Below are 23819 nucleotides of genomic sequence, written 5' to 3' on the forward strand. Positions count from 1 at the left end.
TGGCCCCAAGAACGAAGGGGAAATGACCAGGTACTAAACTGAGTTATAGATGCAGACCCGCTAGTGGACAGTCTGGGCACAGCTCCAGGAGCCCCAGCCACTGGGTCCTGGAGCCCACAGGAGCCCATGCCAGACGTGGAGGCGGGAGGGCAGGGACCCACAGAAGCGGGACTACATGGGGCTGATGAATTCTGCTCTCAAGCCAAGGAGACCAGAGAGAGGTGACTTCGCCTGTGGTGTTGGGGGAGGTAAAAAGTCTCCCACAGTAATATTTCAGAATCAGGGATTCAAACTATTATATATGGAATGGATAAGCAACAAGGTCCTACTTATAGCACCGGGAACTATATTCAATATCCTGTGATAAACTGTAATGGAAAAGATATATATATATATATATATATATATATATATATATATATATAACTGAATCACTCCGCTATACAGTAGAACATAATGTAATACAACATTGTAAATCAACTATACTTCAATAAAAGAAATTAAAAATATTTTCAGGATCAGGGGATGTTTCTCTCCCAGATTCGTCACCCACTTCATGCTAGTGGATGCCACAGAAACTCTAGCAAAGGTGATAATGATCATGATTTTTCACTGCAGCTCCTATTTACTGAGCAAGTACTATACACAATGTAATAGGCTGAATGTGTCACAGGATTTCCTTTAATCCCACAAAAACACTGAAAGGGAGGTCTCCCACCCCAGCTCAAATGTCTGTTCTTCATGAAACTTCTCTGAGCCTCCCAACATCTCCCGTGCAGGCTCCTAGCCTGTGCTCCTGGGATGCCTAGCTCACTTGTTAAAATACAGGGTGTCCTCCACACATAACCTTCACACATTGGCTTTATTTCTTAGTCTTTTAAGAGTTTTAAAAGAAAAGTGAATTTCTATGAAATGGGCTTTAAACCACTCAGATCTTTTGTCACGCAGGAAGGCACAGACAAAGTATGGAGACCTCGGTCCTCCTGGGATACAGTTTGATTTCCAGTTATCAAAGGGAATCAACACTTGCAGCATGTCCTGGCTGAACTTTCAAGACATTTAAATTCAGGATATGTCTGTAACAACTTCTGGAAATAAAAGGGAGATTCTCTTTTTGTACCGGAAGATACTGCAAGCACAAAATATGTCTGCAATAAATTATGTAAAGTTTTGGGAGGCTGAAGTGCTTTTCAAAATCCAAGTTCCTCTAGAGGGAAATGCAAGAAAATTGCAGTGATTTAAAAACATGTTTAGATCAAGAATACAGTGAGGGGAGAGAAAGGTTATCAGCCAAAAGGAAGGATGGTGAAGCTTTGCGTGCACTTTAGTTCTGGAAGACATGTTTCTAAAATCAAATAGCCATTTTAGACCCATATTGCTGTCTTGAAAGGCAGGATGTGGCTGGCTTGGACATGGTGATGGTGACACCCTGGAAAGCCATTTCGACTCCATTTCATCTATACCATGGGTGGCTGGTCCAAGGGTCCTGGTGGAGACTGATGGGGAGGGGGCCTCTGAAAATACTCTGGGGACAGAAGGGAGCTCATGGCTGTAAAGTGACATTATTCTAAAGTAAAATATATAGGCATAGAGAGGGGCTAAAGATGAAAGAAGGCCAGGCATGCTCCCAGGCCTAACTGCTGGCAACAAGCAGGTAAAAATGAGTTGTGGTCACCCAGCAGGGTAGCCAGGCTGGCAGGTGCCCAGAGGCTGCCTGAGAGACTCCGGGCGGTCCCAGGCAGGTCACCACTCACAGGAGCTCTCTCTGGCCTCCCCTGGGGTGGCTTCTTCCCTCAGACCACCCAGACCCTGCTGCTTCCCATCCTACTTAGGTTTTACTGTGTTTTTCCACTGGGTTCCCTTCCACCTATCCCAAGGTGTCTCTGCCCTTCACAAGCCAGGGTTCCTTCAAGTTCCTTATCCTGCAAGAAATCTTCGCAGATCTCTCAACCAGCAAACTTTCACTGAGCACCTACTTTGTCAGGAGTTGCAGGAGGTGGGGTGCAAGTAAAGCACATTGGTGTTTGCCCTGAAGACCCGCAGCCTTGAAACAGGAGAAGGGCTAGGAGCGCAGGGCCAGCAGGGCAGTTTGCTCCCTGCTGAGCCTCAGAGGCCGGAGAAGAGAGAGGAAATGCTGGGCTTGGAAATTCACCCTGAACAATTCCCAGAAGGGGCAGGGAAGTGGCATTTGTTGAGTGACTGCTCTGTGTACCTGGACCAGGTGTTCATGACTTCCTCAGGGAATTCTCATGACTGCAGCTGAGGAGAGTGCTGGGGTAGTGGGAGGACAGTGCCATGGAGAGGAATTCTCAGCAGGGCGAGGAATTCTTTGCAGACTGCAGCTACAAAGATGATGCCCTGCACGTGGAGACTGCAGAAGGATGCGGTGCATCTTTAGTGTCCAGTGTGTGGGGGGTGGGGAGGTAGGATGGGGGCTTCTCTGTAGCGGGGACAGTGCTGGGTGCTCTGAGACCACACACGGTGTTGAGACTGCAGGCAGCACACGAGTAGTGGCGCAGTCCTGGCAAGTCACATGCAGAGTTTGCCACCAACGTGGCATCACCAGGGAGGGAAGGGAGCCCTGGTCTGCTTCCCAGGGTCTGAAATCTCCATGCCCTTCTCTAAGGTAGAATCCAAACCTCAGTAAGTGGGGCCGTGTGCCTGCACCGTGGCTGCTGGCTCACCCACCCACACGTCACATGTCCTTGGTACCATCTGGGTGTGGGAGCCACATGCCTGCTGGGAGAGCTGGCCAGGCAGCTCCACGAGAGGCAGAGAACTCAAGAAGGGGCTAGCCAAGCGGCTCTGCAGGATGGTTCCAACAGAGCTGCTGGCCCAAGGAGTGTCCACCACCTGGAGGACACAGGATACGAGAGGATGATGGAGAGTCAGGGGCAGCAGCCTCTGTGGCCTGGAGGGCTGGATGTCCTAGTGGCTGGGCCAACTCAGAAAGCCTGGGCCCAGGCTGCAATCCTGAGAGTGAAAGCAGCAGAGAGGAGGAGGGAAATAAGCGGGGAAGAGGCAGTCTGTCTAGACTCTGGTGAGAGGCGCAGGGGAGGGGCTGGGATTCCATCACAGCTCAGGGGGGTCTGGGGGGACTGCTCACTCCTCTTCTGGACAGCTGTGATTTCTAAGATTGTACTGAGGTTTCCAGCCCTCCCTACCCTCTATGCCCTCTAGCCCCTGAACGTTTCCTCTTCCTGGGTCAGGGAGCAGGACCAGACATCTGGGCCAGGAGGAGGGGTCCCTTTCCCATCTCTTCTCCACTCCCAACTTCTGCTCAGATGGAGGGTGTATGAGCAGTGTACTAACTAGGCTCTATGCAAATTAAGAGTTGAGGACCTTGGTTGTAGGAGATTCCCAGCATGCAAGCCTCTTCTCTTCAGAGAGTTCAAAATCAACTCCTGCATCCATAGAGGCCGCTGGGTCTGACACCCCTCATTAGACTGTGGGTCAGTGATAAATGTACTTGTGAAAACACAAGCAATGTTCATAACACAGCACAACCCCACCGGATGTGCTGAGCTCAGGCTATGGGAGTATCTTCGACGAGGGGTGTGAAGTTGACTGGGGTCCAAGTGGCACTAGCTGGGCAGTGGACTAGGTCAGGTCAGGACAGGGTCAGGTGAACCTGGGAGCTGGGGGAGGCAGATGGTCCAGGCCTGAGTGGACAGGGTTGATCCTTGCCCCTGGAAGAGAAGGTCCACTCATGGGCAGGATGCCAACTCAAGGTGGGCAGGGCAACATCAAAGCATTGCCTGCCATCCATGTCAGCCATGGCAGTGAGGCAGGCAGCCCTAGGGAGCAGGAACAGGTGACTGAGGGGCCAAGCAGGGATCCCGACTCAGGGCCAGAGCCTGGCCACAGCCTTGACTTCTTGCTGCTCCAACTCAAGGTGGTTCTGGGGCTTGGAGCCTCCCTGGCCAAGCCAGCCCTCTTGGGGAAGAGCCTGCTGGACCAAGCTGTGCTACCACAGACCATATGCTCCATCCTTAGGTTTCACAATAATCATGTGCTTCTAGAGATAATACGGCCCCCTTAATGACCACGTCTCCTGAACCCAGAAGAGTTAAGGGTCATGCAGCAGTAAGTCACTTAGAATCAGAATGCAAGTCAAAGCTTTGACACTGTGCCACTTCTTCAGTTGCTCTGAGATGCTAATGATACTTTATTCTGCTTTTTGAAGGCCACGGCCAGCTCATCCCCATGTTTACTGGAGCCCCAGAGGCATTTTGCCTGCCTGAAAGTCCTTCTGTGATAACCAAGCCCACAGGCCTGTTACTGCTCCTCCAGAGAGGTCTTTGCTTTCTCTCCCAACAACAGCAGCCAAGCCTTCTTCTTTCTTAACCTTTTCATTCTCCACCAGGTATGTTTTTTATTTCAAAATGGTAGAAATTATACCATGACAATTATATTTCTTATTCAAGATGACAAGCCAAGAACTCTTAAGACATGATCTGGCCCACAGGATAGAAAAGCTCACTGCTATAATTAGTTGGGACCCATTTCTCCCATTCTATTTACTATAGTTTCAGAAATAGGTATAAAGTTATTGGTTAAGAGATGGCTCAGTTTTTAAAAATTATTTATTTAAATTTTTTAATTAAAAATTTTAAAACTTATTTTATTTTTATTGATCAGTTGATTTACAATATTTTATTAGTTTCAGGGGTACAACATAGTGATTCAATATTTTTATAGATTATACTCCATTTAAAGTTTTATAAGGTAATGGCTGTATTTCCCTTTGCAATACAATATATCCTTGTTGCTTATTTATTTTATACATATTAGTTTGTATATTTCAATCCCCTACCCTTATCTTGCCCCTCTCCTCCCCTTCCCCCTACTGCTAAACACTAGTTTGTTCTCTACATTTGTTTCTGTTTTGTTATGTTCACTTGTTGCTTCATTTTTATATTTCGTATTTCAGTGAGAACAAGAATATTGGTCTTTGTCTGACTCACTTCACTAAGTATAATACCCTTTAGGGTCATCCACATTGTTGCAAATGACAAAATTTCATTCTTTTTTATGGTTGAGTAATATTTCAGTGTGTGTGTGTGTGTGTGTGTGTGTGTGTGTATATACATCCTCCACATCTTTATCCATTCATCTGTTGATGGACATTTAGGTTGCTTCCATATTTTGGCTATTGTAAATGCTGCTAAGAAAGCTGGGGTGTGCATATGTTTTCAAATTACAGCTTTCTTTTTCTTTGGATACACACCCAGGAGCACAATACTGGATCATATGGTAGTTCTATTTTTACTTTTTTGAGGAACCTCCATATTGTTTTCCATAGTGGCTACACTAATTCATATTCTTACCAACAGTGAAAGGTTCCCCTTTTGCTACTTGGTTAAACAGCTGTTCTTTGCTTCTTTGATTTTATCTTTCAACCTAAATTTACTATTCCACTGTCATCAGTACTGAATTTCACTGGACTAGATTTAGCACACCACAACTCCTGCCCATCAGAAGTCATCTGGACTACTTTTGGTTTTACTTGCCAGCCTAACTATGCATGTTTGCCTACCCATCCCACAGCATTTATAAAACAACTAGACAAGAAGGAAAACATGGCCTCACAGTAAACTACAGAAGGACCATTTCTAGGATTAGATAAATGACTAACAGATAGGTGGCTCAGATGGTAAAGCGTCTGCCTGCAATGCAGAAGACCCGGGTTCAGTCCCTGGGTTGGGAAGATCCCCTGGAGAAGGAAATGGCAACCCAATCCAGTACTCTTGCCTGGAAAATTCCATGGACGGAGGAGCCTGGTAGGCCATGGGGCTGCAAAGAGTCGGACACGACTGAGCAACTTCAACTTCACTTCACTGGTCATGGTAGTTGACAATCATGAATCAAGGTTACATTTTTCCATCATTATCATAGGACGGCCATGAAAAATTTACAAAAGCAGAGAATTATAGCTTGAAGTGACTTTAGAAATAACCTAAAACAAAACACCTTCATTTTACAAATGGAAAGCTTGATCCCAGAGGTAAAGTGACTCATCCATAATTAACAACAGGTGATTGACAGTTTAGGGATTTGAACCCAAATCTCCTGATTCAAATGCAGTTTATTGTTTGTTGTTTTTGTGTGTTTTTATTTGACTGCTATATTACCATTTCCATAAAACTCTATTCTGAGAGAAAATGAAATAAGAACTTCCACTCGCTTGTAGCAACATATTCAAGTTGCCGTCCTTCCTCTGGTCATCTGTCCCAGAACATGACATTACTTGGACATCACTGTCATAATTTTACAGAATCAAATTTTTATTCTTCCTCTTAAAACTCTTAAAAATCCTTTAGGTACTATAAGAGGAAAATCTCCTGGATACATTGCTGATTTCACACATTAATTTCTGCATATCTGTAATCAGAGGTCCTTGTGAGAGTGTACTTCAGTTTCTATTTATCCGTAGGTATGGTATAGGAAGAAGGATTACTAATTTTCTTCCTAATTTATACCAAATGATGCTAAAAACTCATTAAGCATTGCTTCCCCACTGGAGTGTGAGAGCACAAGGTTTAGTCTGGCATATGGCACCTAAGTGCCTCATCCTGAGAGCTGGCGCCACCAGCCAGTGTGTGTCTTGTGTGTCAAATTTCTATTCAAGAGATTATGGAATGTGCTTTCTACTCTTGAAACATAACTTCAAGGAATTGTGACTTTTGTTCAAAAACTGTTAACGTTCTAAATTAAATGAGAGCACATGCATAAAATAGAATATAGAGACACTTAAATTGCATTTTTGAAATTTTATATACCATGGGGAAACACCAAAAAAGTAAAAAATAATACGAGAAATTCATATATGGCATCACCTCCCTGATGGCTCAGTGGTAAAGAATCCGCCTGCAATGCAGGAGACACGGGTTCAATCTCTGGGTCAGGAAGATACCCTGGAGCAGGAAATGGCAACCCACTCCAGTACTGTTGCCTGAAGAATCCCATGGACAGAGGAGTCTGGTGGGTTATAGTCCATGGGGTTGCAAAGAGTTGGACATGACTGAAGAGACTTAGCAGGACCAAGAGTGTAAAAGTGTAGATATAAAAGACCAAAAGAAAATATGCGAAAGTCTTATCATGTAGTCAAATCTGCCAATCCTTTTCTTTAACATTCTGAGATTTCTGTCTGACTTAAGAAGACCTCCCTGGATGGTCTTCTTATACTTGTGTGATTTGACTTTTTATTCAATGCTCCAATGTAAAACTCATCTGAAATTTATTCCTTTATAAAGCATATTATTGCCATCCAATTCTATTTTTCTCCAACATCACTGACTAGGGCAAAATATTAATTAAATATGCCATCTTTTCCCACTGAGTGAAAATACATCTATGCTTCAATCTGTTTATAAAATCGCCTTTTTCAGTGATTTTTTCCCCACTCTGTGCCAATGCTATACTGTCTACCTAGTATACTTATATAATACTTTCAGTATATGAAACTAGTCTCCTTATAATATTCTCATCCAAGCATCTCTTGCCAATATTTATGGGTTTGGGCTCAGCTAAAACAAAAAACTTAAGGTATTGATTAAAACTGTATATTACACTTCTATATTAACATCAAAAGGACTGATGTCTTCCAATATAGTTTCCCCATCTACGCATGTAGTATATATCTCCATCAGTTAGATTTTAAGTTCTTTATTAAAAATTTATACTTCTTGCCTTTGGTATGCATTCCTACAGCAAAATACAAACACAATACACACAAAGTAAAAAGAGTGGAGAGATTATTTCCAATACTCAGTTCAAAAGTTAGACTTTCTAATGTACAAACAGCTTATAAGTTGATAAATAAAAATGATCATGATTATAAATTGGTGCTCACTATGGCAAGCAATATAGATGTTTCTCAAAAAAAAACCCAGAACTATTATATGACCCTGCTAAGCTGCTGCAAAGTCACTTCAGTCGTGTCTGACTCTGTGCGACCCCATAGATGGCAGCCCACCAGGCTCCCCTGTCCCTGGGAGTCTCCAGGCAAGAACATTGGAGTGGGTTGCCATTTCCTTCTCCAATGCAGGAAAGTGAAAAGTGAAAGTGAAGTTGCTCAGTCGTGTCTGACTCTTGGCAACCCCATGGACTGCAGCCTACCAGGCTCCTCCATCCATGGGATTTTCCAGGCAAGAGTACTGGAGTGGGGTGCCATTGCCTTCTCCGATTATATGACCCAGAAAGCCCATTTCTGGGAATATATCCCAAAGAAATGAAAACACTAAGCTGAAGAGATAAATGCACCACCATATTCATAGCAACTGGTGTTCAAAGAAAATGTGAGACATGGAAATAACTCAGTGCCCAAAGAAGCTGTGAGTTGTGTATATATGCACGAGTACGTGCATACATACATCACCACAATGCATACATGGGATCTTATTAAGCCATAAAAAATAAGGAAATTCTGCCAATTGGGACAACACAGAAGGACCTTAGGACCTTGAGAGAATTATGCTAAGTGAAGTAACCCAGACCGAGAAAGACAAATACTGTATGATCTCACTTATATGTAGAGTCTAAAAAACAAACAAACAAAAAATGCAACCAAATTCATAGAAAAAGAGATCAGATTTGTGGTTACTAGAGTCGGGGGTGATGGGTGGGGTAACTGGAGAAAGGTAGTTAGAAGGTACAAACTTCTGGTAACAGGATAAATAATTACTAAGGATATAATGTATGATATATTTCAAGATTGTTGAGAGTAGATCCTAAGAGTTCTCATCCTGAAGATGATTTTTTATCTGTATGAGGTGATGAATGTTAACTCAGTTTACTGTGGTAATCATTTCACAATATATGTAACTCAAATCATTATGCTGCACACCTTAAACTTACACAGTGCTGTATGTCAATTATATCTCAGTAAAACTGAAGGGAAAAAAGAACAACAGTCATTGAGGACAATGGGCAAAAGCTATTCTTGTAAAAGAGGGATTGTGGACAGTTAATGAGAATATGAAAGAATTCACCACCTACCACACCTCATAAGCAATTAAGAAAATACAAAGTAAAACACACAACTTTTTAAATTAATTTGATGAGATTTGCAAAACAACAAAAAACTCTAACATCCAGTGATGGTGAAGATGCGCATCCCACACATTACTGGTAGGAGTGTGAATTCTAAAAAGATGTGCCGGCATAGGTGAAACCTTAAAATGTACACATCCCTTGAATGACAACTTAAAGATTTTATCTTACAAAAGTAGATTTCTAGTACAGAAAAACCATAGACAACAGCCTAACCTCAGCAATATTTGTGATAGCACAAGTATGAATATCAAAAATGAAAGATATATAGTTATTCCTCTAAAATCCTTTGTTTACTTCTTTGATCTAATTAACATAGGGAAATAGGGCTTATCATGAGAAAGCCTGAAAATGAAACAGGACTTCAGATGAAGACATGTGACCCCCATATTTGTTGCAAGGCATTCGTCAGTGAGTGAAGTTTTCAGTCTCAGAACAACAGGAAGTACAGACTGAAACAATATAACTCCCCTCAAGCACACTCAGCCTGTAAGAATGAAATAAAATAATTTAACGATGTGAATCTCCAGTTCTAGAACTAAATAGAGTGGAACAACAATACAAAAATATATAATCAAAGCTATGGTTTTTCCAGTAGTTATGTACAGACATGAGAGTTGGACCATAAAGAAGGCTGAGCACCAGAGAATTGATGCTTTCCAATTGTGGTAATGGAGAAGATTTTTTTAAAATTTATTTATTTTTAATTGAAGGATAATTGCTTTACAGTATTGCGTTGGTTTCTATCAAACATCAACATGAATCAGCCATAGGTCTACCCATGTCTCCTCCCATTTGAACATCCCTCCCACCTCCCTCCCCATGCCACCCGTCTAGGTTGTTATAGAGCCCTGGTTTGAGTTCCCTGGTTCATAGAGCAAATTCTCATTGGCTATCTATTTTACAAACGGTAGTGTATGTTTCCATGTTACTCTGGAGAAGACTCTTGAGAGTCCTTTGGACTGCAAGGAGATCAAATGAATCAATCCTAAAGGAAATCAACCCTGAATATTCACTGGAAGGACTGATGCTAAAGCTGAAGCTCCAGTACTTTGGCCATGTGATACAAAGGCAGAACTCATTGGAAAAGACCCTGATGCTGGGAAAGATTGAAGGTAGAAGGAGAAGAGGGTGGCAGAGGATGGTTAGATAGCATCACTGACTTAAGTGGACATTAATTTGGGCAAACTCTGGTAGATACTGAAAGAGAAGCTTGATGTGCTGTAGTCCATGGGGATACAAAGAGTAGAACACAACTTAACAACTGAACCATAAAAACAAAAACATTCAGATCTATCTATCTATCTATCTATATTCTTTTTCAGATTCTTTTCCCTTATGGGTTATTACAAAATATTGAGTGTGGTTCCCTGTGCTATACTTTGATAGCTATCTACTTTATATATAGCGGAAATGGCAACCCACTCCAGTGTTCTTGTCTGGAGAATCCCAGGGACGGGGGAGCCTGGTGGGCTACTGTCTATGGGGTCACACAGAGTCGGACATGACTGAAGTGACTTAGCAGCAGCAGCAGCAGCAGTGTATATATAGTAATCCAAAACTCTTAATTTATCCCATAAGTCAAATAAAAAATAAAGTAAAATAACTAAAAAATTAAATAAATAATAATAATAAAATGATAATCAAATTTGCCATTAACTATTTTTTTAAGTTTACAATTCAGTAACATTAAAAAATAGAAAATGCCTGACAAATTTGTACATCATCTTTGCATGAGTTCAGTTCAGTTCAGTCGCTCAGTCATGTCTGACTCTTTGCGACCCCATGAATCACAGCACGCCAGGCCTTCCTGTCCATCACCAACTCCCGGAGTTCACTCAAACTCATGTCCATAGAGTCTGTGATGCCATCCAGCCATCTCATCCTCTGTCGTCCCCTTCTCCTCCTGCCCCCAATCCCTCCCAGCATCAGGGTCTTTTCCAATGAGTCAACTCTTCGCATGAGGTGGCCAAAGTATTGGAGTTTCAGCTTTAGCATCAGTCCTTCCAATGAACACCCAGGACTGATCTTTGCATAGGGCCCATGATAATTTTCTCTGAATCACTCTGATTTTAGTAAATGTGCTGCCAAAGTGAGTGCTGGCCAACTGAATTTTCTTTTACATCATTTTTTCTAATATTCTTTTCCATTATGGTTTATCAAAGGGTATTGCATATAGTTCCCTTTGCTATACATTAGGATTTTGTTGTTTATCCATTCTAAATGTAATAGCTTGCATCTCCCAATCCTAAACTCTCAGTCCATCCCATCAGTGTTGGTGCTAGTGGTAAAGAATCCATCTGCAAACGCAAGATATGCAGGTTCGATTTCTGGGTCTGGAAGATGCCCTGGAGAAGGAAATGGCAACCCATTCCAGTATTCTTGACTGGAAAATTTCATGGACAGAGGAGCCTGGTGAGCTACAGTCCATAGAGCTGCAAAGAGTAGGACACAACTAAGCGACTGAGCACGCATGCATGCATAATTCAGCAGTATTGAGAAAAACATTCCAATTGTAGCAAAGGCAAAAGACCAGAAGAGGCTATATATAAAGGCTCCAAAGACATACAGATGGCCAAAAAGCACAGGAAAAGATGCTCAATATTGCTCATTATTAGAGAAAAACAAATCAAAACTATTAGGTTAGTGTAATAGTACCTGTGGTTTTGTCTTGTTGAAATTTACTGTTTGATATTCGAGTACATTCTTAAATAAATGTGGTTATGTTATACATCATTTTAATGAGCATTTCTTGCCTTATTTTAATTTTTTTGGTTTTTGCTAATGACATTACTTGCTGTATATTTTATATTTATTTTGAAGAAGTGAAGTAAAAGTCACTCAGTTGTGTCTGACTCTTTGCGACCCCATGGACTATACGGTCTATGCAGTTCTCCAGGACAGATACTGGAGTGGGTTAGCCATTTCCTTCTCAAGGGTATCTTCCCAACCCAGGGACTTAACCCAGATCTCCTGCACTACAGGCAGATTCTTTACCAGCTGAGCCACCAGGGAAGCTCAAGAATACTAGAGTGGGTAGCCTATTCCTTCTCCAGTGGATCTTCCCGATCCAGGAATCGAACTGGGGTCTCCTGCATTGCAGACAGATTCTTTACCAGCTGAGCTATCAGGGAAGCCCATGTATTTATTTTAGACTATGGAAATGGTATTAGACAAAAAGCAATTTCCACCAATTTTCTTATTTGAGCTCAAAATGGGTAATAAAGCAGCAGAGACAACCCATAACATCAACAACACATTTGACCCAGGACAACTGATGAACCTACCGTGAAGTGGTGGTTCAAGTTTTTTGCAAAGCAAACGAGAGCTTTGAAGATGAGGAGTGCAGTGGATGGCCACTGGAAGTTGACAAAGACCAACTGAGAGCATCACTGACGCTGATCCTCTTATAACTACATGAGAAGTTTCCAAAGAACTCAATGTTATCCATTCTAAGGTTGTTCAGCATTTGAAGTAAACTGGAAAGATGAAAAACCTCAATAAATGGGTACCTTGTGAGCTGCCCCAAAATAAAAAAAATTGTTTTGAAGTGCTGTCTTCTTTTACTCTACGCAACAACACTGAACCACTTCTTGATCAGATTACGACATGCAACATAAAGTCAACTTTATATGACAACCAGCAATGACCAGCTCAATAGTTGGACCGAGAAGAAGCTCCAGAGCACTTCCCAAAGCCAAAAAAAGTGAAAAAAAAGTGAAATCACTCAGTCGTGTCCGACTCTTTGTGACCCCATGGACTGTAGCCCACCAGGCTCCTCCATCCATGGAATTTTCCAGGCAAGAGTACTGGAGTAGGTTGCCATTTCCTTCTCCAGGGGATCTTTCTGACCCAGGGATCAAACCCAGGTCTCCCGCATTGCAAGCAGATGCTTTACCATATGAGCCACCAGGGAAGCCCAACCTGCACCCAAAAAGGTCATGGTCACAGTTAAGTGGTCTGCTGCCAGTCTGAACCACTATAGCTTTCTGAATCCCGTGAAACCATTACGTCTGAGAAGTATGCTCAGCAAATCGATGAGATGCACTGAAAACTGCAATGCCTGCAGCCAGCATTGGTCAACACAAACAGCCCAACTGTCCTCCACAACCAGTTAAATGAATTGGGCTATGAAGTTTTGCCTCATTCGCCATATTCACCTGACCTCTCACAAACCAACTACCACTTCTTCAAGCATCTCAACAACTTTTTGCTGCGAAAACGCTCCTACAACCAGCAGGAGGCAGAAAATGCCTTCTAAGAGTTCACTGAATCCTGAGGCATGGATTTTAATGCTACAGGAATAAACAAATTTATTTCTCATTGGCAAAAACGTGTTGATTGTAATGGTTCCTATTTTGATTATTAAGATGTTTTTGAGTCTAGTTACAATGATTTAAAATTCATAGTCTGAAACCACACTTATGTTTATACCAACGTAATACAAGGAAGCATCACCTCACACTGGTCTGAATGGCCAACATCAAAAAGTCTATAAACAACATTGGAGATGGTGTGGAGAGAAGAGAACCATCCTACATTGTTAGTGGGAATGTAAATTGGTATAGCCACTATGGAGAATAGTATAGAAGTTCTTTAAAACCCTAAAAATTAAGCTACCATATGACCCAGCAATTCTGCTCCTATATATCCAAAGAAAATCGCTAATTTGAAAAGCTATAAGCACCACAAAGTTCACTGAAACACTATATACAATAGCCAAAATGTGGAAACAACCTATATGTCCACTGACAGATGAATGGATAAAGAAGAGGTGGTAGGTATATACAATGAAATATTACCCAGACATTAAAAAGAATGAACTAATGCCATCTTCAGCAACATGGGTGGACCTAGAGATTATCATACTAAGTGAAGTAAGTCAGACAAAGACAGATATCATACGATATCACTTATGTGTGGAATCTAAAATATGATACAAATGAACTTATTTACAAAACAGAAATGGACTCACAGAAAACTAACTGTGAAATGGACTCACAGAAAACTAACTCAAAGAAAACATGGTTACCGAAGGGGAAAAGGCGGGGGAGGGATGAATTATGACTTTGGGATTAACAAACACATACTACTATATAGAAAATAACCAACAAGGACCTATCGTATAGCACAAGGAATTTCAACTCTATATTAAGTAATAACTCATATGGGAAAAGCATCTGCAAAAGAATGGATAGATCCATATGTATAACTGAATCACTTTGCTACACACCTGAAACTAACACAACATTGTAAATCAACTATCAGATTAGATCAGATCAGTCGCTCAGTTGTGTCCAACTCTTTGCGACCCCATGAATCGCAGCACGCCAGGCCTCCCTGTCCATCACCAACTCCCGGAGTTCACCCAGACTCACATCCATCGAGTCAGTGATGCCATCCAGCCATCTCATCCTCTGGCGTCCCCTTCTCCTCTTGCCCCCAATCCCTCCCGCCATCAGAGACTTTTCCAAATAGTCAACTATTCACATGAGGTGGCCAAAGTACTGGAGTTTCAGCTTTAGCATCATTCCTTCCAAAGAAATCCCAGGGCTGATCTCCTTCAGAATGGACTGGTTGGATCTCCTTGCAGTCCAAGGGACTCTCCAGAGTCTTCTCCAACACCACAGTTCAAAAGCATTAATTCTTCAGCGCTCAGCCTTCTTCACAGTCCAACTCTCTCATCCATACATGACCACAGGAAAAACCATAGCCTTGACTAGATGAACCTTTGTTGGCAAAGTAATGTCTCTGCTTTTGAATATGCTATCTAGGTTGGTCATAACTTTCCTTCCAAGGAGTAAGCATCTTTTAATTTCATGGCTGCAGTCACCATCTGCAGTGATTTTGGAGCCCAGAAAAATAAAGTCTGACACTGTTTCCACTGTTTGCTCATCTATTTCCCATGAAGTGATGGGACCGGATGCCATGATCTTCATTTTCTGAATGTTGAGCTTTAAGCCAACTTTTTCACTCTCCACTTTCACTTTCATCAAGAGGCTTTTGAGTTCCTCTTCACTTTCTGCTATAAGGGTGGTGTCATCTGCATATCTGAGGTTATTGATATTTCTCCCGGCAATCTTGATTCCAGCTTGTGTTTCTTCCAGTCCAGCGTTTCTCATGATGTACTCTGCATAGAAGTTAAATAAACAGGGTGACAATATACAGCCTTGACGAACTCCTTTTCCTATTTGGAACCAGTCTTTTGTTCCATGTCCAGTTCTAACTGTTGCTTCCTGACCTGCCTACAAATCAACTATACTCTAATACAAAATAAAAATTAAATTTAAGAAAGTCAACAATTAAAGCTAATTAACAAAACAAAACAAAAGGCTTTTATGTTTAGAACTATCACTGCTACTGCAACCAGTATGAGACTCAAAATGATTAAACTGCAACACCCAGGCCCTGTGTCTGGAGGGGTTTGTGGGTATAACCCAGAGAAGTCTGGAACATCTAACATGTGCAGTAGTAAAGGATCCACCTGCCAATGCAGGAGATGCAAGAGACACAGATTTAATCCCTGGGTCAGGAAGAGTCCCCTGGAGCAGGAAATGGCAGCCCATTCCAGTATTCTTGCTTGGAAAATTCATGGTCAGATGTTAGGGAAATGAAATGGAAGTTGTCTTATTCAGGCTTCAGAGAGAAAAAGCAGAGCAAGCCTCTGACCTTGCTTCTGACCTGCCTGGGCACTGCCCTGACTATGTACCTGCTGTGACTTCAAGCCACTTGACACCATAGATAAGGTAGTGGATGGATCTTGAGATAGCTGAGCCCCTGGAGGAGGTCTGGTCAACCATGCCTGGAATTAACAACATTCCAAGATTTATAAGATACAACTAACAGCATTAACATAAAACTGGAGCTGCAATTTGCTTGCAAGCTGATGATGATATCAGTTTGTGGCCTGGGATTATAAGTGGGAACCCCCAAACTGCAATTTTGAAGTCTTACCCCTGGAGTGGACATGCTGCCTGGGACCTTTTCACAACTGTAATGCCAGATTGCTTGCTGTAACACAGGACTTCCAGCAATGTTTGAGTCTGGATGTTGCTCAAAACCCAGTTAGGCGATGTATCTGCTGTCCTATTTCTTTTTCCTATTAATGACTGTTTATTGAAAGTTAAGTTAGATAATTCTCTATTAAATTGTTTATTTGTATATAAGAGTGGTTTCTTTTGTTAACAAATCCTTTAAACCTGAGACAAAAGTTTTAACTTTTGTCAGAACAACAGAGGAACCTGGTGGGCTACAATCTATGAGGTTGCAAAGAGCTGGACACAACTGAGCATACACCTACAGAGAAGACTGCAGGGAACACCCAAAAGGGACCAAGGTCAAAGTGTGCAGACATTGGGCCTTCCCCGTTGCTGAACAGAAAGGAGAAGAGATTCAAACCAATCTTTCAACACTGTCTGCATCATGCCATCACCAATAGGGACAGAAAAAGCTAGCCCTATCCACTTGAAGCACTTAAATTTGAACTTGAGCCAACATGGGCCAAGGTGGAGACATCTTTGCAGTTATGGCACCTGCTCTCGAGGACTGCTAGGTGGAATGGAAGGCTGTCCTTGTTTTGGGGCCAGTGTAAGAAAAGCAAGAGAGACTCCATCTTGAAGCCTTTCATCCCTCTTAAAGACAAGATGTGAACTGGGCATGAACTTTGCCCAAGAGTGAGCAAACTGTTGCTAATGGAAACCAGGTCTCCAGGAGACTTCCCTCTCTATAGAAGACAAAGGGAGACTGTAGCTGAGGTCAGACTGCCCCTGTTAGATTAACCATGGAGACATCCCCCCAGGATGTATAATCACTCTTCCCCCTCTTTATCCTTAACTGTTTGTGCTTCTAGCACCTATTTGTGGTAAAACTCAGTCATATACAACAAAGAGGTTGCTAACATGTAACCATTCACGTAGCAGGGGGTATAAAACGGGGCTTCTCAGAAATATCAGGGTCCTTGTTGGGAACTGGTTCCCCTTGGACCCACTGGGCTGCATAATAAACTCTACCCCACTGTCTTGAGTGCCCTCTGAGGTGTGTTTTGCGACTCCAGATTACACAGCACTTGGTGGTCCTCAGGGCCCAAATCATGGGTTACATGATTTAAGTGAACATCCTATGGTAGTGCAATGCTAGGTTGAGGATGAGCTGTCAGGACCTCCTCTGGAGATGTGTGAGACACAGGAGAGGGCCGGCGAGTACCAACACCCCAGTACAGAAGAGTGTAGCCAGCAGGCCCAGGAAATTTGCACTTCCTCCTGAAACCAAGCAGGATCCTGTAGGGTTCCCCGGCACAGGCACAAAGGCCTTTGTGGTTCACTTGATTACAGAAAATGTGCTTCATTAGGCCTCCAAGACCTTCCTTGAGTTTCAAGGGGGCAGGTTCAAACCTTTGTATTAGGGAAGAGAGAGGATACAGAGACAGGGGAGGCACAATCAGGAAACAACAGTGCAGCCTCGGGGCAGGGTTCCCCCTCAGGGGATGTACTTGACAATATCTTTGAACTGTTCTGCAGTTTTCTGAAAGAGATGGGAATACCAGACCACCTGATCTGCCTCTTGAGAAACCTATATGCAGGTCAGGAAGCAACAGTTAGAACTGGACATGGAACAATAGACTGGTTACAAATAGGAAAAGGAGTACGTCAAGGCTGTATATTTTCACCCTGCTTACTTAACTTCTATGCAGAGTACATCATGAGAAACTCTGGGCTGGAAGAAGCACAAGCTGGAATCAAGATTGCCGGGAGAAATATCAATAACCTCAGATATGCGGATGACACCACCCTGATGGCAGAAAGGGAAGAGGAACTAAAAAGCCTCTTGATGAAAGTGAAAGAGGAGAGTGGAAAAGTTGGCTTAAAGCTCAACATTCAGAAAACGAAGATCATGGCATCCGGTCCCATCACTTCATGGCAAATAGATGGGGAAACAGTGGAAACAGTGTCAGATTACTTTTGGGGGCTCCAAAATCACTACACATGGTGATTGCAGCCATGAAATGAAAAGACGCTTACTCCTTGGAAGGAAAGTTATGACCAACCTAGATAGCATATTCAAAAGCAGAGACATTACTTTGCCAACAAAGGTCCATCTAGTCAAGGCTATGGTTTTTCCAGTGGTCATGTCATGTGTGGATGTGAAAGTTGGACTGTGAAGAAAGCTGAGTGCCAAACAACTGATGCTTTTGCACTGTGGTGTTGGAGAAGACTCTTGAGAGTCCTTTGGACTGCAAGGAGATCCAACCAGTCCATTCTGAAGGAGATCAGCCCTGGGTGTTCATTGGAAGGACTGATGCTAAAGCTGAAACTCCAATACTTTGGCCACCTCGTGCGAAGAGTTGACTCATTGGAAAAGACTCTGATGCTGAGAGGGATTGGGGGCAGGAAGAGAAGGGGACGACAGAGGATGAGATGGCTGGATGGCATCACCGACTCTATGGACATGAGTTTGAGTAGACTCCGGGAGTTGGTGATGGACAGGAAGGCCTGGCGTGCTGCAATTCACAGAGTCACAGAGTTGGACACGATGGAGTGACTGAACTGTACTGAACTGAAAACCCCTATCAGTTGAGAGAAGTTAACTGAATGCTGCCCACAAGAATGCAAAACCAATACAATATTGTAAAGTAATTAGCCTCCAATTAAATAAATTTATATTTAAAAAATAAAATAAATGCAAATAAAATAAAATGTTGAGATTGGTTAAAAAAAAAAAAAAAAAAAAAAAAGAATGCAGACTCCAGACTGGTTGGAACTAGAAGACTGATCTCCTCACCAACCAATCAGAAGACTATCCATGAACTGATCACATCCTCTTTGAACCATTCATTACTCATTACCCTCTCCAGGTTGGGACACTCAGTTTTTAGGGCATTATCCCACCATGGCACCCTTTGCCTGGCAAAACAATAAAGCTATTCTTTACTACTTCACCCAAAACTCTTGTCTCCAAGATTTAACTCAGTGTTAGGTATAGGGGATGGATTCAGCTTCACACTCACCATTCCCAAATGAGCTGGCACTGCACAGGAGTTGCACTTGTGAACTAATAATCTCTTAATTTCTACATATGATGCTCTCACAACTTGAGGCCTGCTTACCTTGGAGAAATGACTTGTTCCAAAGCCAATTCCTGGGGCTTCCCAGGTGGCTCACTGGTAAAGAGTCCGCCTGCCAATGCAGGAGATGCAGGTGTGATTCCTGGGTCAGGAAGATCCCCTGGAGAAGGAAATGGCAACCCACTCCAGTATTCTTGCCTGGGAAATCCCATGGACAGAGGAGCCTGGTGGAGCTACACAGTGTATGCGGTTGCAAAAGAGTAGGACATGACTTGGTGACTAAACAACAGAGGCCCAATTCCTAGAGACAGTAAAGAACCTGTTCTCAAGCGTACAAACATATACAAACCAATCAATCCAGAGCCCACATGCCCAACCACAGCCTCTGCTGGGGTCTCAGACTCCAGGCCACTGTCCCTGCTGCCCTAATCACCCCAAGGCCAGAAACCTAACAACAAGGAAGGGACACCACTTAGGGCCCCAAACCTACTGAAACTATTCAAACTAGCCAGTCCTAAGACCCTACTTGGCCAGGTTCTTCCCATAGAAATCACAGTAAAGGCTCTTACCTATATTTTCCCATCACTCCTTCTGCCTTCTGACTGCTTTGGTGCTTCCCCTGGTGGCCCGCTGTGGTGTGGTGTGCCTCTTCCTCCAGGGAACTCTGAGTCACAAACTATCTTTCCAATGACAGTCATCTTCTGATACGTTGCTTTACTATGCCTCAAATTATTTATTTTTATTTTTTTAATTTATTTTTTATTGAAGGATAATTGCTTTACAGAATTTTCCTGTTTTCTGTCAAACCTCAACATGAATCAGCCATAGGTATACATATAATCCCTCCCTTTTGAAACTTCCTCATATCTCCCCCCAACATCCCACCCCTCTAGGTTGATACAGATCACCTGTTTGAGTTTCTTCAGCCATACAGCAAATTCCCCTTGGCTATCTATTTTACATATGGTAATGTAAGTTTCCATGTTACTCTTTCCATACATCTCACCCTCTCCTCTCCTCTCCTCATGTCCATAAATCTAGTCTCTATGTCTGTTTTTCCACTGTTACCCTGTAAATAAATTCTTCAGTACCATTTTTCTAGATTCCATATATATGTGTTAGAATACGGTATTTATCTTTCTCTTTCTGACTCACTTCGCCCTGTATAATGGGTTCTAGCTTCATCCACCTCATTAGAACTGACTCAAATGTGTTCCTTTTTATGGCTAAGTAATAGTCCATTGTGTATATCTACCACAACTTCTTTATCTGTTGATGGACATCTAGGTTGCTTCCATGTTCTAGCTATTGTAAACAGTGCTGCAATGAACAATAAGATACATGTTTCTCTTTCAATTTTGGTTTCCTCAGGGTATATGCCAGAGAAGGAACTGGCGGCCCACTCCAGTACTCTTGCCTGGAAAATCCCATGGACGGAGGAGGCTGATCAGCTGCAGTCCATGGGGTTGCTAAGAGTCAGACACGACTGAGCGACTTCACTTTCACTTTTCACTTTCATGCATTGGAGAAGGAAATAGCAACCCACTCCAGTGTTCTTGCCTGGAGAATCCCAGGGATGGGGGAGCCTGGTGGGCTGCCCCGTATGGGGTCACACAGAGTCGGACACGACTGAAGTGACTTAGCAGCAGCAGCAGCATATGCCTAGGAGTGGGATTGCTGGGTCATATGGTGGTTTTATTCCTAGTTTTTTAAGGAATCTCCATATCATCTTCCATAGTGGCTGTATCAATTTACATTCCCACCAACAGTGCAAGAGTGTTCTCTTTTCTCCACACCCTCTCCAACATTTATTGTTTGTAGACTTTTTGATGAGGGCCATTCTGACCAGTGTGAGGTGATATCTCATTGTGGTTTTGATTTGCATTTCTCTAGTAATGAGCGATGTTGAGCATCTTTTCATGTGTTTGTTAGCCATCTGTACGTCTTCTTTGGAGAAATGTCTGTTTAGGTCTTTTCCCCACTTTTTGATTGGGTTGTTTGTTTTCCTGGTATTGAGTTGTATGAGCTGCTTGTGTATTTTGGAAATTAATCCTTTGTCAGTTGTTTCCTTTGCTATTATTTTCTCCCACTCTGAGGGTTGTCTTTTCACCTTGCTTATAGTTTTCTTTGCTGTACAAAAGCTTTTAAGCTTAATCAGGTCCCACTTGTTTACTTTTGTTTTTATTTCTGTTACTCTAGGAGGTGGGTCATAGAAGATCTTGCTTTATGTCATCAAGTGTTCTGTGTTTTCCTCTAAGAGTTTTATAGTTTCTGGTCTTACATTTAGGTCCTTAATCCACTTTGAGTTTATCTTTGTGTATGGTGTTAGTAAGTGTTCTAATTTCATTCTTTTACATGCAGCTGTCCAGTTTTCCCAGCACATTTATTGAAGAGGCTGTCTTTGCCCCATTGTATACTCTCTCCTTTGTCAAAAATAAGGTACCCATAGGTGCATGGGTTTATTTCTGGGCTTTCTATCTTGTTCCATTAGTCTATATTTCTGTTTTTGTGCTAGTACCATACTGTATTGATGACTGTAGCTTTGTAGCGTAACCTAAAGTCAGGGAGGTTGGTTCTTCCAGCTCCATTCTTCTTTCTCAAGACTACTTTGGCTATTCAGGGTCTTTTGTGTTTCCATATGAATTGTGAAATTTTTTGTTCTAGTTCTGTGAAAAATGCCACTGGTAATTTTATAGGGATTGCATTAAATCTCTAGATTGCATTTGGTAGTATAGACATTTTCACAATATTGATTCTTCCTACCCAGGAACATGGAATATCTCTCCATCTGTTTATGTCATCTTTGATTTCTTTCATTAGTGTCTTATAATTTTCTGTGTACAGTTCTTTTGTCTCCTTAGGTAAGTTGATTCCGAGATATTTCTTTTTGTTGCAATGGTGAATGGGATTGTTTCCTTAATTGCTCTTTGTGATTTTTCATTGTTAGTATATAGAAATGCAAGTGACTTCTGTGTATTGATTTTCTATCCTGCAACTTTGCTAAATTCACTGATTAGCTCTAGTAATTTTCTGATACTATTTTTAGGGTTTTCTATGTACAGTATCATGTCATCTGCAAACAGTGACAGCTTTACTTCTTCTTTTCTGATCTGGATTCCTTTTATTTCCTTTTCTTCTCTGATTGCTGTAGCTAGGACTTCCAGACCTGTGTTGCATAATAGTGGTGACAGTGGACTCCCTCGTCTCGTTCCTGATCTCAGGGGGATGCTTTCAGTTTTCACCATTGACAACAACGCTTGCTGTAGGCTTATCATATATGCCTTTACAATGTTGAGGTAGATTCCTTCTATGCCCATTTTTTTTGAAGAGTTTTAATCATAAATAGGTGCTGAATTTTATCAAAGGTTTTTTCTGCATCTATTGAGATGATCATATGGTTTCAAATTATTGATTAATTCACTATATTTTAAAGTAATTTGTTCTTCAGATTATAACTGTTAAACCTCACATACTTAACCTCCTTTTCTCTATAATGTGGCTGCATTCTTCACAACAAGACTTTTGAGTTGCTTCATAAAATTTAGAGTTAAAGGGAACCCTTTAGAATATTGATAAAGAGAGAGAACCAATTTCTTGCTACCTGGCTGGTTTGTGAGCTGATGAAAGCTTGATTTTCTAAACCAGTTTATTATTTATTTATTTTTGGCTGCACTGGTTCTTCATTGCTACACACAGGCTTTTTCTAGTTGTAGCAAGCAAGGGCTACTGTCTATCTGCAGTACATGAGCTTCTCATTGTGGTGGTTTCTCTTGCTGTGGAGCGTGGTCTCTAGGTGCATGGGCTCAGTAGTTGTAGTACACATGTAGCTGCTCTATGGCATGTGGGAATCTTCCCAGACCAGGGATCAAACCTGTGTCCTCTGCACTGGCAGGTAGATTCTCAACCACTGGACCACCAGAGAAGTCCCATTCTTTTTTTATGGCTGAGTAATATTCCATTATTTACTATACACACACACACACACACACACACATACACACACACACACCATGTCTTTTTTATCCATTCATCTGTCAATGGACATTTAGATTGCTTTCATGTCTTGGTTACTGTAAACAATGCTGTAATGAACACTAGGGTGCATGTATTCTTTTTGAATTAGAGTTTTTTCTGGATACATGCCCAGAATTGGGATTGTGGGATTATATGGTAGCTTTACTTTTAGTTTTTTAAGGAATTTCCATACTGTTCCTCTCACCTGAATCCTTATCACCAATCTACATAATTCTGCAAACCTTATTTGCTATAAACCACCTTGAAGTCACCTTACTCTCCAGAGGGAATAAATTCTAAATTGCACAATGACTCTGTGAGAGAGGGAGAGGGTGGGAAGATTTGGGAGGATGGCATTGAAACATGTAAAATATCATGTATGAAACAAGTTGCCAGTCCAGGTTCGATGCACGATACTGGATGCTTGGGGCTGGTGCACTGGGACGACCCAGAGGGATGGAATGGGGAGGGAGGAGGGAGGGGGGTTCAGGATGGGGAACACATGTATACCTGTGGCGGATTCATTTTGATATTTGGCAAAACTAATACAGTTATGTAAAGTTTAAAAATAAAATAAAATTAAAAAAAAAACCTACAGTTTTTAAAAATGGGAAAAAATAAACTCAAGAATGAGAAAGGATTTACTCCTTAATGCCTCCTACAGTAAGATATTTTGCTTTCTAGCAACCAT

At 42.0% G+C, this 23819-nt stretch overlaps 1 protein-coding gene across 7 annotated transcripts in view; it reads right to left on the reverse strand.

Moving 5' to 3' along the window:
• OTUD7A (OTU deubiquitinase 7A) overlaps window positions 1-23819 on the reverse strand; it is a 388360-nt gene that overhangs the window by 202533 nt on the left and 162008 nt on the right. The window lies entirely within an intron of this gene.

The sequence above is a fragment of the Bubalus bubalis genome, chromosome 20 (assembly GCF_019923935.1).
Source record: "Bubalus bubalis isolate 160015118507 breed Murrah chromosome 20, NDDB_SH_1, whole genome shotgun sequence".
Lineage (NCBI taxonomy): Eukaryota > Metazoa > Chordata > Mammalia > Artiodactyla > Bovidae > Bubalus > Bubalus bubalis.